Source organism: Mastigoproctus giganteus, chromosome 9, assembly GCF_048544385.1.
Source record: "Mastigoproctus giganteus isolate SK-2022 chromosome 9, ASM4854438v1, whole genome shotgun sequence".
Taxonomy (NCBI): Eukaryota; Metazoa; Arthropoda; class Arachnida; order Uropygi; family Thelyphonidae; genus Mastigoproctus; species Mastigoproctus giganteus.
In genome coordinates this window covers 55,081,864-55,099,612 of record NC_143583.1, presented here as the reverse complement: position 1 = coordinate 55,099,612, position 17,749 = coordinate 55,081,864, and the positions used below count along the sequence as shown (strand labels likewise).

Below are 17,749 nucleotides of genomic sequence, written 5' to 3'. Positions count from 1 at the left end.
ATCTGGTCGCTCTTCTTTGAATCCGCTCTAGAACTTTTGGCTTTTTTAGGTGCGGTATCCAGACCAAAATGTAATAGTCTAAATGTAGAGATAATGGCGTATTTCTCTCTACTAGCAAAGATCTTATAACTCATGGATAGGGCACAGTGTGCCTTCCTGGCTATCTGTTTATACTGTATAGAAAATTTCATGTTAGCTTGAATCGTAGCACCTAAGCCTTTTTCATCTTGAACCACTTTCAGCTCCTTTCCTACTAGCTTATACACGACTCCATTATTTCATTTCCAAAAATTCACAACCCTATATTTAGAATTAAAAGTTACTTGCCATTTTTCAAACCATATATGCAACCGATTCAGGTCTTTTTCAAGCAAAGTAGCCTGACTCTGATTATTAACCACTCTTTTCACCTTCAAATTATCAGAAAATATTGACAGCATTCCTTGAGTACTCTCATCAATATGATTTAGTAAAATCAAAAATAGGAGGCGAATAAATATTGAGCCCTAAGAGAGGCCCTGCTTGTTATGCTGGTCCACCTTGAAGACTGACCATTACAACCCTCTGTCTTCTATCTTTTAAGCAGCCTGCGATCGAACATGGAATCATGCGAGTAACTCCACCTCTGTCTAGTTTATAAAGCAGCCTTCCATCAGAGACAGTATTGCCCTCCCGAGTAGCACAGTTGATATAATTGCCGTCCTCCCACACCGGGTGGAAAAGATCTGAGTTCGAAAAACGTCAATGACATGAGGAAATTTTGTGTGTCTTTTTCACAATGTGGCTGAGTTAGTCAGCCTCGGGTGAGGGTATCATTGTTTTTCCACGACCAGCAAAGAGGCAAATCGACCACAGGAACACACGCAATTTACAGACATAATATATACGGCGCAATAGGATCTAAGTCACTGATGCGCCTAAAAACCCTACAACAGCACAGTATTAAAAACTTTAATAAAGTATATATATATATATACTGAATAATCACAATATTTTCACCTGAATTCACCTGTTTAATGATTACATCATAGTAATTTATAACATTGATTAGATCTGACCTCTCCTTAACAAACTCGTGCTGGGCTCTATTCAAGATATGTTTTCTTGTCCAGATTATCCTAAATCGCATTCTTAACAACAGACTGCCATAGAAGTTAAATATTCACTATAATTATCCAAATCCTCTTTAGCATCATCTTTCTGGATTGGGGAAACATTAGCACCTCTGAAGTCCAAGGGAATTTTCGAGTCTAATAACATTCTCATTAACATTTTTTTTTTTTTTTTTATGAAAACCCCAAACACGAGAGGTATTAGAACCTACAGTCTATAGTACTTAGTACCGTGCTGGGTTGGAGATTGAGAAGACGAAAGAAGATACTTGTTGACATTAGACTTGAACTTCTGTGGACTGTAAGTTTCAGGAAATGCGTATGAAGGAAGGTTGTTCAAGAAGACGGCAGTTCAATGAGGAAGATGAAAAGTTGGTTCTTTAAGTTTGAAGTTGAACAGTAAATGGATGCTGGCTGGTGGCGGCACGTGTTCGGACTGTTTTGAAAGAGAAAGAGCGGGAATTATAGAAGCCAATTCAGAAGAACAGTGCCCATGGAAGTATCTGTAGAAAAAGCATGCAGCAGAAACAGAACGTGAATGAGACAGCGAGTGAAGAGACTCTGTTAGAGAGGAGTCATTAATTAAACTAACTGCCCTCTTCTGAATGGAATCGAGAAGCCTGAGACAGGTTTTGGGGGCGTGCCCCAGATGTGGGAACAATATTCCATGGCAGGGCGGATTTGCGATTTGTACAGCGTGAACAGCTGTTTGGAAGAAAAGTAACGCCGAGAACGAAAGAGAAAACCAAGTTTTTTAGATGCAGAGGAAACAATATTTGTAATGTACTTGTGCCAAGAGAGATTAGAAGACAGGGTAATTCCCAAAAGAGATATATCATTTTGCCTAGAAATTGGAGTGTCACCAAAGATAAGAATAGGAGCAGAAGAATCCTTTTTGGGAGATATAAGATAAGACTGAGTTTTAGAAGGATTGAAATCAACTAAGTTGTCTTTGTGCCACTGGAGAATTACCTGGGGATCGACATTTAAGGAATTGGTAGCGGATATTCGAGAAGTTGAAGTTGATTGAGCAGTGCAAGGTTTCTCAAAATGGAAAGTGGAATGCAATGTGCTATCATCGGCAAAACTATGGATAGGATTTCCAGTCAATGGAACAAGGTCATTAATGTACAAGAGGAAAAGAGTGGGGAAAAGAACTGAACCTTGGAGGACACCTACATTAGTAGAGAAGTTAGAAGACAGAGAGCCATCTACCATCACCCTCAGTGAGCGATCAGAGAGAAAACTGGATAACCAATTACAAAAAACAGTTGGAAAATCATAAGATGGAAGCTTGTTGGAAAACCATAAGATGGAAGACCTTAATGCCAAACGTGATCAAAAGCCTTTGAGATGTCAAGAGCAACTGCTTGTTTTTCACCAAACTTTTCCATTGAATTAGTCCATAAATGGGTAACATAAGCCAGAATATCACCAGTGGATCGACACTGACAGAATCCATACTGGCGATCGTTGATCAGACGGAAGGTTTCTAGGTAGTTTAAGAGTTGGCGGTTAATTGATTTCTCCATTACTTTAGAAAGAGTAGAAGTAATTGCAATGGGACGATAATTGGATGGGAAAAATTTTTCACCCTTTTTAGGAAGTGGCTGGATATGAGCAAATTTCCAAGCAGAAGGAAAAACACCTTTGGAATAAGAAAGTGAAAAAAGGTGGCAAAGACAGGAGTAAGTTGAGGAGCACAGGATTTCCAAGGATTTGTCACTTACATGCAACTTTTTAAATTATAATTGAATATCTAAAATCTTTTCCAGAAGCCTTGAGCCTTCTCGGATAGCGCAGATGACTTCTTTATTGTGTTTACATGAGATGGGCTCCTGCCTCTCCCCTATCCCCGCTCTTCGATTTCTTGTAATCATCTTTTGCCGTCTCAGCTCCATCAATTGCTTTGTTACATATTCTCTAATAATACTTATAGAAATCACAATCACGTGATTGTCTCTGACTCATGCTTCTTTCTTTAGCTAGATAAAATTGATATATCGATCGATGTATTAATTTTTTTTTTTTTTTTAGTAATCTTGAGTTTATGAATCTTGACCATTGGTACTAATACGTTTTTGGCCTTGAGAATAAATCCTTGAATATATCGTATAGTATATTTTTATGTGACATCTTTCAAAAAACATTCGGACCAGTACTTTTCAAAGAAATGGATGTTGAATCAGGAAATAATAAATTATGCAGAGTCACCTTCATTTTAATTACAGCCATGCTCCTAGAAATACTTTCGACCAACTTAGTAAGGTATTGATTAGTTGCCATTGATTCCGTTCCAAACAAACGAAGAAAAATTACAGGCACTCCCTTGTTTGAGAATCTTGACTACGGATGATTGTAATTTAGTTAGCACCATTTCCCAAAAGACGGCTGCAGACGAAGCAATTTACGAAATAAATAGAAGCTCCATATGCCACTAAGGCAGTGGATTCAGACTGACTCTTTAAATGAAAATCCAATCTGATGCACATTTAGCAAAACAATATATCAACAGTTTTTACGTGTTCTGAGTGGAGGAAAGGGAAATAAATGCAGTGATTGAAAGCATCATTGATTTTTTTTTTTTTTTTTTTTTTTTTTATGAGAACCCCAAACACGAGAGGTATTAGAACCTATAGTACTTAGTACCGTGCTTGGGTTGGAGGTTGAGAAGACGAAAGAAAATATTTGTTGATATTGGACTTGAACTTCTGTAGATTGTAATTTTCAGGAAATACGTATGAAGGAAGGTTGTTCCAGAAAACGGCAGTTGAATGAATGAATGAATGAGGAAGATGAAAAGTTGGTTCTGTGGGTTTGAAGTTGGACAGTAAATGGATTTTGGCTGGTGGCGGCACGTGTTCGGACTGTTTTGAAAGAGAGAGCGGGAATTATAGAAGCCAATTCAGAAGAACAGTGCCCATGGAAGTATCTGTAGAAGAGGCATGTAGCAGAAACAGTACATCTATGAGACAGCGAGTGGAGAGACTGTTAGAGATGAAGTGTTAATTAACCTAACTGCCCTCATCTGAATGGAATCAAGAAGCCTGAGAGAGGTTTTGGGGGCACCACCCCAGATGTGGGAACAATATTCCATGGTAGGGCGGATTTGCGATTTATACAGAGTGAGCAGCTGTTTGGAAGAAAAGTAACGCCGAGAGCGAAAGAGAAAACCAAGTTTTTTAGATGCAGAGGAAGCAATATTTGTAATGTGCTTGTGCCAAGAGAGATTAGAAGTCAGGGTAATCCCCAAAAGAGATATATCATTTTGCCTTGAAATCGGAGTGTCACTAAAGATAAGCATAGGAGCAGAAGAATCCTTTTTGCGAGATATAAGACAAGATTGAGTTTTAGAAGGGTTGAAATCAACTAAGTTGTCTTTGCCCCACTGGAGAATTACCTGAAGATCGGCATTTAAGGAATTGGCAGCAGATTTTCGAGAACTTGAAGCTGATTGAGCTGGACAAGGTTTCTCAAAATGGAAAGTTGAATGCAATGTGCTATCATCGGCAAAACTGGGGATAGGTTTCCAGTCAATGGAAGAAGGTCATTGATATTCAAGAGGAAAAGAGTTGGGGAAAGAACTGAACCTTGGGGGGCACCGGCATTAGTGGAGAAGTTAGAAGACAGAGAGCCATCTACCATCACCCTCAGTGAACGATCAGAAAAAAACTGGATACCCAATTACTAAAAACAGTTGGCAAACCATTTGGCAAAACAGTTGGCAAACCAAGTAGCAAACTGAATCCTGTACCAGCTGCAACCAGCCGCTGTCAACATCGTATGTGGTGACTTCAATCTACCCCCTCAACGTAATAACCTAAAGCAGCAGTTCCTCTCTCACCTTCATACCGCAGATCTCTGCCTTGTCAGCGAACTCCTAACTCGTGGGCCTAACCAACTTGATCTAATACTAGCCTCCATACCATGCATTATCGATAAAACCCTAGAGACGGTGCTCAACTCTGCCCATGACGCACTTTTAATGCTATTTCAACTACCAACTAATCGCCATCTTCCAAATCGGCAGAACAAAACCATGTCGCATGTCAGCATGCGACATGGTTTTGTTCTGCATTCCTGGACATACCGAGATGCATCGAGGCAGCGTCGTTAATCCTTTGGTCGATCCTAGAGTCATGCGATGTCCAATTAGCCGTCACCCTCCTCACCAATTGGACTATCTCTGTAACAAGCTATGCGGCCACAAGACAGATCATAATCTCTAATTACTCTAAAGCATGGTGGTCCCACGACCTGAAGAAGCGATTCGACCGTAAGCAACATTTACATAAATTGTGGAAGCAGACACAACATTACGGACAGAATTGCCTACTATAGAGCTCGAGCTGAGTTTAACCGCTTGAAATCCATAGCGATTAAATCGTATCTTGACAGGACCATACACACAAGGAAAGTTCCATATAAGGATATCCCTTCAGGTTTCCCCCTCAACTTGATCTCCAAAGCTTGCTTGACTACATCACCAGATTTACCACCACTGTTAACCCAGAAGACCAGCCCTCGCCGCAAACATCTGACACCAGTTTTTACCCATTGACTACCATAATAATATCGAGACAAGAGGTAATTAAATGCCATCAACTCACTGCCAGCAACTTCTACTACTGGACCTGACGGGAATCCGCAATTTATGCTTAAGAGCCTGAGTCCTTACATCCTGCAACCTCTGTTACATATCATTAATTCAGTGCTCTCAAAACACTGTTTCCCACACCAATGGAAGGAATACCTAGTCAAACCAAGGCCAAAAATTCGAGTTCCATTACTTGTGAAACACTACAGACCGATCTCAAACTCATCCTGCCTATTGAAACTGCTACAAAAAATACTGCTGCTAACAGAATCCTCAACAGAATCCAAACAGAATCCTCACTGCCTTTGAGAACAGAGACAAGCTGGCAGCCACACATTGAATTAGCATTTGATGCCGTGCACATCCCGTATCTCCTAAAGCTACTAGAAAGTCACTATCAGATAGGAGGCGACATCTTAGCTTTCCTTATATCTCTGTTGAATAACCGAATACTAAAATTATCTGTAGATAACTCACGATACCGCAAAGCAATCTCAGTTGGAGTCCCGCAAGGTACAGTGCTATCTGGCCTCATCTTCACCGCCCTTATTGCTCCACTGGTAATCCAAAAGTTAAATATCCTGGTATATGCTGACGATCTAAAAGGTACTCACGCCAATAGAGGCAAACCAATACCCTCACCAAATCTCAGAAGCCTTATCCTCCACTATCTCCTCAATATGAATATCAATCCCGAGAAATCAGAAATCATGGTCTTCTCGTTAAAGAAACAGCCAACAAAAATCTATCCAACCCTCAATGGAGCCTCCATCCTTCTTGTCCAACATCACATCGACCTAGGAATCAGATTCGACCAAAAGCTTCTTTTCGGCCAGCATGTAGATGTACTCCTCACAAAAGCTGCCATCTGCATCTCCCTCTACCACCAAACCAGTTTTCTCATCCGAGTATTGGCTTATCAAGTGGGCCTGACACAAACTTAGCCTGCCTCCCCAGCTCCGGACCACCGCTATGGCCAATGCACTTAACATCCCAAGGCTCATGTCGCTCATTAATGAAAGGAGGCTCGTCACAACAGTTAAACTCGTGACCGGTCTCATCTCCTCCTCATCCTTCTGGGGAAACTGTGCATGGAGGATGGAGGATCCCAGTGGCACGTCTACGAGCAATCCTCCAGTTATGTCCTCTGCAAAGACGCCTTCATCTGTCGGACCGGTTTCTTCCCCAGCAGATGCTATCTCGCGTCCAGGACTTATATGTCGACTTCAACAAGTTCTGTCGAGATCGACAATATAGGAAAGGAGTACTCAGTGGGGTGGTCAAGGCTACTAATTTCATAATTTGAGTTTTGAGCAATGTATATTCTTAACCCAACCAACTGTGTACATATTTATGCACTTCAATGTATATCCTTGTAGTATGTATTTTGAAACAAATGGTTGTGCACTCACTTAATGTTCTTATATATGTAGTATATTCATTCCCGTGACGGGCTATTGCAACTACTATTATGTAAATTATTATTCTAAGCGTTGCAATAAAGATTCTTCTTCTTCTTCTTCTTCTTCATACCAAATGTTGTCCCGCTTCATTACATGCTGCACGAGTTACAACACGTTTTCTACGTGTTTTGTTAATTTTGTCGAGCAGTGTAATCTGTCAAATTTGCCAAAATAGTAGAAAAAAGAAGGCATGCATGAGTGATACCATGTGGTGTTTAAATTTTTATTTCTCAAAAAAATAATTATTTCGTTTATTAGCCTAGGTGTTAACGTAAATTTAACAATAGAGGAGACAGAGATTAATTGTAACAATTCAAAGTTCTTCAGCCTTCTTTGCTATAGATGCCGAGTTATGTAATGGAAGAATTTTTGGTTTCAGTTTCCAGCGCTGTTTGCTGCGATATATTTTCACATACTGTAAATTGCTTTATGACGCAGATATAAAACTAATGATAACATGATAATTTCAAAACTGATCAACATTAGCGATACATTCCAATTTTTAAACAAGGTTCGAAGTACGCCCTAAGTAGCTGAGTGGCCAAGTGAGAGAGTGCGGCAACACACGCGTTCAAACCCGCACGACTGCTAAATACATTTGTACGTATGATTAACGATTACATTCATTGACAAAATGATTAATCGTAAACTTCACTATCTAGTGGTCCTGCTGATAATATCTGCATATTTTCAGCTTGACAGTCGTAACATCGAATGTCCTTTTCCAGTAGGTCGCAAATATGTTCAGTTTTATTGAGATCAGATGAGCTGGATGGCCATGGAAAGATGGAGAATTCATTGTCACGTTCCTGAAACCAGTTAACAATCTGCATGCCCGGAGTAATAACATACAGAGTGGACTCTCGCGTGGGTGACTCTGATTAGCCATAAAAACACATAGAAAGTGGAGGTTATATATCGATTCCCTGATTGAAACTACAGTATAAAATTCAAAAGAAATATTATTCTTATTGAAGAAAAGTTTAATCTTAAAAAAACAAAATGATCACAAAATTTTAGTATAATAAGAATTTTGTACAAATTTTCGAAATGTTTTCGGTAATCGAGTGATAATGGTGCTAGTTTTCAAAACTTGCTAGTTCAAAACCCACTTAGTATTTTTTCCTTTTTCTTTTCTTAAAATAATAATGCGATTTATTCATGAATTCCTTTTCAAAATTCTTTATATAGCAATATATTTATTTATCTGTATACAAAAACTTGTAAATTATAGAACTGTACATTTTCAATATGGACAGAGAACAGAGAACAGTTTAGTATGCAACAGGAATACAATTACGTCTATACCAATTTAAAAATCACATTCAAGGTAACGTAAACCGTAAACGATACAAAAAAAATAATAAAAGCAGTATTTAATAAAATGTAATAAAAACTACTTTATAACAAATTAACTTAATTTAAAACTAATTTAATTAATTAATATTAAAAGAGCTGATATAATTTGATATTAATCACAATTAGTGATTAATTTACAGTGAAATAATTAACCAATTTAACTTGACTGATGTAAAATTTGAGCAAGCAATTGCTCATACTGAACAGTTGTGTTCAACACCCTCTCCCTCAAAATTGCAGTTAATGAAATATACCCCACCATGTCAGTCATTCCTAGATACCTTAACCTTGTGGCATCTTTAAAGGCAAAATGACTGGTTAAAAGTAATTAGTAAATATGGCATTATGCGGGAACCGGATTATTTTTCATTATTACACAAAATCTGCAGATAAATGAACCACTAGGTGGCAGTGATCACAGTGTGTTGAAGTGGGATTTACTCAAGGAGGTAACTACCATCAGAGGTAAAGGGAAGGGTTTTTGTCTTCGTAAAGGCGACTATGATGGTCTGAGACAGTATTTAAATTCTATACAGTGGGACCAACTGATGATGTTACCAACAGCAAACTCAAAATGGGAAGCATTCAAGGAACTAATCTTGGAGGCTACCAGGCTTTACATACCAACTAAGAAATATTGTTCAAGGTTTAGGCCTAAATGGTTGTCAGATGAACTAATGAGACATGTGGCAGAGAAGAAAAATGCATGGGATACATACAAATTAATGGGTGACATGGAAGCCTATGATAGATATAAGTTGGTCTGTAACCAAGTCACAAAGGAGATTAGGCAGGCAAAGGCAGAATACGAAAAATCCTTGGCAAAGGATGCAAAGAAAAACAGAAAAGTGTTCTTTACCTATTTAAACTCAAAAAGGAAAGGGATGAATCAGATTGGTCCACTGGATATTGATGGTTCAACATTTGAGGATCCTGCTCAGATGGCTAACAATCTAAACGAGTATTTTGCATCTACATTCACGCATGAGGAGTTATTCAGGAAGGAGAATGATGTAGGTAAAGTAAACATTGGCAGTGAGCTGGATGATTTTGTAATAACTGAGAGGAAAGTGGAGGAGAGATTGTTGAGGATAAACATAAAAAAGGCACCTGGGGTGGATGGGATCTATCCAGTTATATTAAAGAGGCAGCAAAGGAAGTAAGCAAACCCCTAGCCATAATTATGAGAGCTTCTTTGGACTCAGGGGAGGTACCCATAGACTGGAGATGTGCAAATGTAACCCCAATTCACAAAGGAGGATCAAAGGCTGACACAAGTAATTATTGACCTGTTAGTTTAACTTCTGTTCCAGGTAAATTAATGGAGGCACTGGTTAAAGAAGCACTGCAGGATCATCTAGACAAGAATTCAGTTATAGCTCAGACGCAGCATGGTTTTGTTAAGGGCAGGTCTTGCCTGACCAATTTGATTGGATACTATGATGTAGTCACAAAAGAACTGGATGCAGGGAATAACTTTGATATTATATATTTGGATCTTAGAAAGGCTTTTGATACTGTTGCACATGGAAGACTGCTGCACAAATTGGAGCAGTGTAGCATTGGAGGCAAATTGCTGCTATGGATAAGGGGATGGTTGAGTGGCAGAAGACAGAGAGTGGTAATCAATGGACACTGCTCAACGTGGACTAATGTTATTAGTGGAGTCCCTCAGGGTTCAGTATTGGGTCCGTTGTTGTTTTCGGTGTTTATGAATGATATTGATGATGGGATATCAAGTTTAATGTCCAAGTTTGCAGATGATACAAAGGTTGACAGGGTTGTTAAGGACACCACTGACGCTATGCTGCTGCAACAGGATCTGGAAAGGTTGAACAGATGGGCTGAGAGGCGGCAAATGAAGTTTAACATTGACAAATGTAAAGTACTACATATGGGAAACAGTAACCCCAGAGCAACGTATCAACTCTGCGGTACTACACTGACAGTGGTGGAGAATGAAAAGGACCTGGGGGCAATTGCGCAGGCAGATATGAAGTTCTCTGAGCAGTGCAGACGAGCTGCAAGAGTAGCTCATGGTGTCTTGTCAATGATATACAGGAATTTTTCTAGCAGGGATAATGAGGTGATTATTCCCTTGTATAAGGCAATGGTTAGGCCACATCTTGAGTACTGTATACATTTCTGGAGGCCTCATTTCAAGAAGCATGTAGAGCTGCTGGAACGGATACAGAGAAGGGCAACAAGATTAGTGAATGGAACAAAGGGTTGCTCTTACGAAGAAAGGCTTAAGTTTTGCAAATTACAGAGTCTGGAGACTAAGCACCGGCGAAGTGATCTGATAGAGGTGTATAAGGCTTTGAATGGTTTGAGCCTGCTCAATGCCAATGGGATTCTTCATCTTTCTCAGAATAATCAGCTCAGAGGGCATAAATTCAAATTGAGGAAGGACGGATGTCGGATAGATGTGCGGAAATTTGCCTTTGGCCAGCGGGTGGTTGGTTGGTTGGTGGAACCGACTTCCATCACTTGTTGTTGGAGTTGATAGCCTAAACAAATTTAAGGCTCAACTGGACAGGTATTTCGAGCGAACGGAGGGGTGAAATGGGAGTGGTGTGTTTTTTTTTTTTTTGGCTGATGCTGAATAAGCTTGCTTTCTTGCATCATATGCCTCTACTAATGCTAATGCTAATGCTAAAAATTATAGGCTATATACTTCTTATTTTCATGATTAGTTTTTTCACGCACTAAGAGAAAAACACATCAAATTTTCCAAACAAAGTATTGAGTTTTCTGTTGTACCCGATTATCAAGTGTGCAGTTCATATTTTTGTTTTGACCACATATGAAATTTCCAGTGAGGATATCCACTTGTTGCGCCAAGCCAAGTGATAACAGCAAGCACTATGTTTAACCAAAGGCATTTAATGATAAGCAGGATGGAAACATATCTATTAAATTAGAAATCCCAGATGTTTAGTCATTCTATGGCTGCTGGCCTTTGTGTTTAATAGTGGCTTACCTGCAGATGTTGCATGCAGTCAGGCAGACAGAGCAGGTCATGGGGATCTTGTCAATGATAATCAGGAATTTTGCTAGCAGGGATAAGGAGGTGATTATCCCCTTGTATAAGGCAATGGTCAGGCCGCGCCTTGAGTACTTCGTACAGGCCTGGGAGGCCTCATTTTAGGAAGCATGTAGAGTTGCTACAAAGAATACAGAGAAGGGCAATAAGACTGGTGAGAAGAACAAAGGGGTGCTCTTACGAAGAAAGGCTTAAGTCTGCAAATTGTTGCGTTTGGACATTAGGCACCAACGAGGTGATCTGATTCAGGTGTATGAGGTCTTGAATGGTTTGAGCAGGCTCAATACTGATGGGATTCGTCTTCTTGTTTAGATTACAAACCTGAGGGGGCATAAACTCAAATTGAGGAAAGTCAGTTGTAGAATAGATGTGCGGAAAGTTTCCTTTAGCCAGCGCGTAGTTAATTGCTGGAACAAACTTTCATTTGTCAATAAATTCAAGCAAGAACTGGAAATGGATGGGTGAAATGGGAAGTCGTTTTTTTTTTTTTTTGCTGATGCTGTATAAGTTTGCTTTCTTGCATCATATGACTCTGCTAATTTATTACAGACTTTGTGGAGAAGACGAACATTTTGACTCACTAAATAATAGGGCTTTAAACAACAGTAAAGAATATGGTGTAGCTGTAATTTTAAAAGCTGTGCACAAAACATATGGAAGAAAAAAGATTAGTTTCATTAAAGTCATGGTATACTGTCATTGAAAAAAAAAACATCAAAAATAGTAAGCCTAATTTTTGATGCTTTTAACAATTCAGTAAAACAGGATAGAATCCTGGCTATCAGCAATATCGAACATAAAACACTTGAGGGTCTTTCAGCTTGGAAAGTTTAGTTTTATAATTAGGCTTCCAGTTCTTTCTCCTAATTCATCCTAAATTATAAAAAGACCGTCGTTTTGATGGTCTTTTACAAATCGATCAAATGTATCAAATCAACGACTGGTAAAAAGTTAAATAAGAAAAAAATTCTCTTAGGAAAAGAAGTGGAACAAATTCGTTACTATCCAAATTAGGAAAGCAAACTTGCATTTCATTATACGCGATTATCTTAATGAATTCAAATTAGTTTTTATATAAACAGGTGAAAGGAGAAGGATCTCTCTTATTAAAAACGCCACTGACAGAATGACAGACGTTCATAATTATGTATAGGTAACACCATGAGATGTAAACAGAATCAACATCACTGTGAGTTATTTGACACAGATTTTTCTATCTGCTGCTCTTGATAAGCTCTTGCATTTTTGTTTTCATACTGTACCGTGCACAGTAAACAGTAAACACCTGTGATGCATGTTAATGTGGGATATATATATAAATAGATATCATTTCTGATTACATGGAGCACCGTTACATCCATCTTAGCTTGCAAACTGTTTACACAGAGGAAAATTAAACTAAAGCGAAGTATTCCGATAAAAAAAATGATTAGGAAATTTCATTTTCATTTTCTCCTTTTCATTATGTTGAGACCCGCTAATACCTGTTATAATTATTAGAGTTCTTGAAAATAAAGAACGAAAAAAAATAATGAAAAGAAATATAGAATAAAATTCTTTTACAACAGTTTTCGATTCATCATATATTCAAAACTCGAATAGACGTTCTACAGTAATAATGTGTTTACAACAGTTGGTTGGTAAGATTCCCCTACTCGCTTGAAATGCTAAGGAAGATTTGCATGCTGCTGCTGCTGTTTTTGACGTTACAGCCGCTTTTGACTCAGTTATCAGAGTCTCAAGGAAGGAGTGGGGATTATCAAAAAAAACCTTGAACCTTTACTATAAAACTATATTTTTGCCTATTATATCATACGCAGCAAGTGTTTGGTACCAAAACGTATCAAAGGTAAAAGTGAAACAGAAACTTATTTCCACACAAATATCAGTTCTTTTGACGATCTTTGTGTGGAAATAAGTTTCAAACAATGCACTCCAAATACTTGGTGGTACGATTCCTGTAGATTTATATATTGCTTTTCGGGGTTTGATTTACTAGCTAAAAAAAAAGGACAGTCTAAACTCCAAGACAATGCTTGGAATTACGACTGACCCAGCCAGCGACTTTAAAAGGGGGAAGAAAAGGCTTTGGAAGGAATTTACTGTTGTCTGGCAAGAAAGATGAGATGAGAGCGAATTTGGGCTTGTAACAAGAAAGTATATTGCGCAAGTGGAATTCTCAAAAACCCCTGGAGTTATTTCGTGGTTTAGACCTTCTATGACAACTTCTTATCTGCTAAAAGGGCATGGTTCCCTCCGGGCTAAGTTATTTGAGCGTGGCCTGGAGCCTGATCTGAACTGCACATGTGGGAAATATGAAACGTGGATTCATGTACTTCTGAATTGTCCATTGTACTCTCAACTTAGAGCGGATTTAATGTCTGCGGTTCCAAACTTATTGGAGAACAATGTAAATACCTTAGTTGAAAACCATAATAACTTTACTGCTCTGCAAACCTTCTCAAGATCAATTTTCGTAACGAGGACTCAGCTAAGAACTTCAGCTTCTTCTGGGAATTGACTTCACAAATGACCAAAAGACAAAAGGTTTAAGTGTAAACAGAAGATTTATGTTAATTGTTATTGTGTTAACTTATATGGATCGCTATTGTGTTGATTTATGTTAATTAATGTATTGATTTTGACCAATTGTTATTGTAAAGATGTATGTTATATATTGTTTTCTTGGTTCTCAGTAATTCAGAGACTCCGAGAATATTTTTTAAAAAAAGTATTGTATATATCTGTTTAATATAATAATTAGTGGGTGTAAGTGAGGATAATTTGTGGAAGTTCTCCACTAGTAATTCATTTGTTGACACCCACTGGTATTGCACTACATCCGGTGGGTGTGGGACTTGTGCTTTCAGCACAAATACATAACGTAAACCCGGGCCTAAAGAAGGGCACCGGGCAACGGCTGTCTTATATTGGCAGTGGTAAAATACCTCGCACATGTTTTTAAGCTAGATTTGTTGAGGTTCTACGCCAAAACAGATGAATTAGGTGGAAAATGGGCTTTTGCCTAGGAGCCACCCTTGACTCTGGGACACACGTACGAAGTGCACCAGGAGGTATAATATGACGTCTTATATATGGGTAACGAGAATATTAATGTATATAAAATTGTATATACAGTATATCTTTTTGTAAATATTATATATATGTATATCAATAATAGGAACAATTTATAAATATCTTATGCAATATAATCCAGATCGGATTAATGCCATCTATTTTAGTTAGTACATTACATCCGTCGTAATATATATTTTTTATTATAGCTTAAGTAAAATAGGTACGTGCTATTTAATAGTATATTATGTTAGATATGATGGTGGTGGCTGAAAATATAAAACCGATTCCATATAAATATAAGAATATGTGTATTTTAACAAGCTGCCCAAAATATACACGTGGATCAAAACACCAAGTAACTCTATAATGGCCGATATAGACCCCCGTAGCCAAACCTAGTAAAGGATAATCATTAGTAAAACAAAGTAATAGTAATATAATACCAAATGTTAATTATAGGTAATAGGATACATTGAAAGGGACTTTATTGAGGGCTAACCCTCTCAATATATCCCACCCATAATTAACAGAGCTATCTGTTTCTGTTGTCATCTGCCTGTATAACATGGTCAAATATGTAATATTAAAAGTTTAGTGGTTAAGTAGATAAATAGTTAGCTGCAACAGCACAAAACCTCTGTGAAACGGCTTGAAAGAAGTGTGTCAGGGCTCGTCGAACCTGGGCAGCAGTCGCCTAATGCCCGTCCATAGCTCGAGGAGAAAGGTCCGGGTCCATTATTCACTGTCAGTGCTCAGCGCACTAAAATCCCGCACCCGCGAGATTTTAGTGCGCTGTAGGTTGTAGTGCAATACCAGCGGTTGCTAGCAATCCCGCTCCCAGGTTGCTCATACCTGGGAGCCACCAAAAAAATAAAATAAAATAAAATAAATAAATAAATAATAAATAATAAATAATAAATAAATAAAAAAATACATATAAATAAAAAAATAAAATAAAAATAATTAAAAAATAATAATAACTAAATTCCAAATAGCAAATGCTTAATGTACGGTACTCACCTTATACAATCTGCAATAGTTATTAGGGTGTATTGATGGCTAAATTTTGGATTGAATAATTTAAATTAGTAAATTAAAAAGCGAGATAAAAAAATAATAATAATAATAATAATGACGGAATTTAAAATAAGCGCAAGGAGGCAGAAGTGCAAAACTCCGTCCCCGGTTGTCATGAAGGATAATTAATTAAAAAACTCCGAGTAATATACAACTGATAAGGCCAATAGTCATAACGATGGACTTTCGTTTAGTTAAAAACGTCTTCAGTTGGCAAAGTTGAGAAGAGAGTGAGAGCGTGCTATATTTAAAAGAAATATCTATACTCCCATGATGCTCTTTGGAACACGTGGGAATCTCAAATGTGAGAGATTCCAGACCGGGAAAAGATTGAAGGGGAGTTTTGCATTTATGATGTTAAGTTTAGAGTGGTGGCGGAACCATTCAATAATGAGAGCCTCATATTGGAGAATTTTATAGCTGATTTTTAGTTTAACTATGGTAATGGAGGAATCAACTAGGGGTTGTGGTTGTGAGTATGGGAATGTATTGTGTGCTCGGTGCTAGATTGTCCTGTTATAAAACTGTTATAGTGATAGTATGCACATGTATTAGAGGAGGTTTGTGGAACCGAACTTTGTTGTTGTGCTTCCAATATAGCAAGCATTATAGTTTTGTTGGCATCTGATCAGATATATTATGTTGTTCATATCGCTTGTCCGGTACTTATGTGTATCTTTATATGTATTGAATAAAGATCCGAGTTTGTTGTATGCTGAAAATATGAGAGTGATATCTGTGCCTGTAAATACCCGACGGAACTGTCCTGCGAGTTCACTGTTTACTGTGATACCCGACAAGATATATAATATACATAATATATGCACCGCTCAGAGAACTTCATATCTGCCTGCACAATAACCCCAAGTCCTTTTCATTCTCTACCACTGTCAGGGTAGTACCACAAAGTCGATACGTTATTCTGGGGTTGCTGTTTCCTATGTGCAGTACTTTACATTTGTCAATGTTAAACTTCATTTGCCACCTCTCAGCCCATCTGCTCAACCTTTCCAGATCCTGTTGCAGTAGCATAGCGTCAGTAGTGTTCTTAACAACCGTGCCAACCTTTGTATTGTCTGCAAACTTGGACATTAAGCTTGATATACCATCATCAATATCATTTATAAATACAGAAAACAATAATGAACACAATACTGAACCCTGAGGAACTCCACTAATAACATTAGTCCACGATGAGCAGTGTCCATTGATTACCACTCTGTCTTCACCCCATCAACCACCCTTAATCCATAGCAGAAATTTGCCTCCAATGCCACACTGCTCCGATTTGTGCAGCTGTCTTCCATGTGCAACAGTATCAAAAGCCTCTCTAAGATCCAAGTGCATAATATCAAAGTTATTCCCTGCATCCAGTTCTTTTGTGACTGCATCATAGTATCCAATCAAATTGGTCAGGCTAGTCTTCCCCTTAACAAAACCATGCTGTGTCCGAGCTATAACTGACGTCTTGTCTAAATGATCCTGCAGTGCTTCTTTAACCAGTGCCTCCATTAATTTTCCTGGAACAGAAGTTAAACTCGCAGGTCTATAATTACTTGTGTCAGTCTTTGATACTCCTTTGTGAACTGGGGTCACATTTGCACATGTCCAGTCTGTGGGTACCTCCGTTGAGTCCAAGGAAGCTCTCATAATTATGGCTAAGGGTTTGCTTACTTCCTTTGTAGCCGAGTGGTCAGGAGCGGGAGTGCAGTAGCACACGCTCTTTGAGTAGACCGGGGTTCAAGCCCCTGACTACTGAATACGGTCGATCTGCCAACCCGCAATGGAACAGCGTGGCAGATTATGGTCCATTTCCCTCAGCATGAATTGTTGAGGATCCTGCAGTGGGTTGATAATGGCTGCACTTTACCTTTTTTTTGCTGCCTCCTTTAATATAACTGGATAGATCCCATCCACCCCAGGTGCCTTTCTTGTGTTTATCTTCAACAATTTCTCCTCCACTTTACTCTCAGTTATTACAAGATTATCTAGCTTACTGCCAGAGTTGAATACACCT

At 38.4% G+C, this 17,749-nt stretch overlaps 1 protein-coding gene across 1 annotated transcript in view; it reads right to left on the bottom strand.

Moving 5' to 3' along the window:
* Window positions 1-17,749, bottom strand: part of LOC150080253 (amine oxidase [flavin-containing] B-like) — a 157,300-nt gene that overhangs the window by 120,306 nt on the left and 19,245 nt on the right. The gene's annotated exons all lie outside the window — the stretch shown is intronic.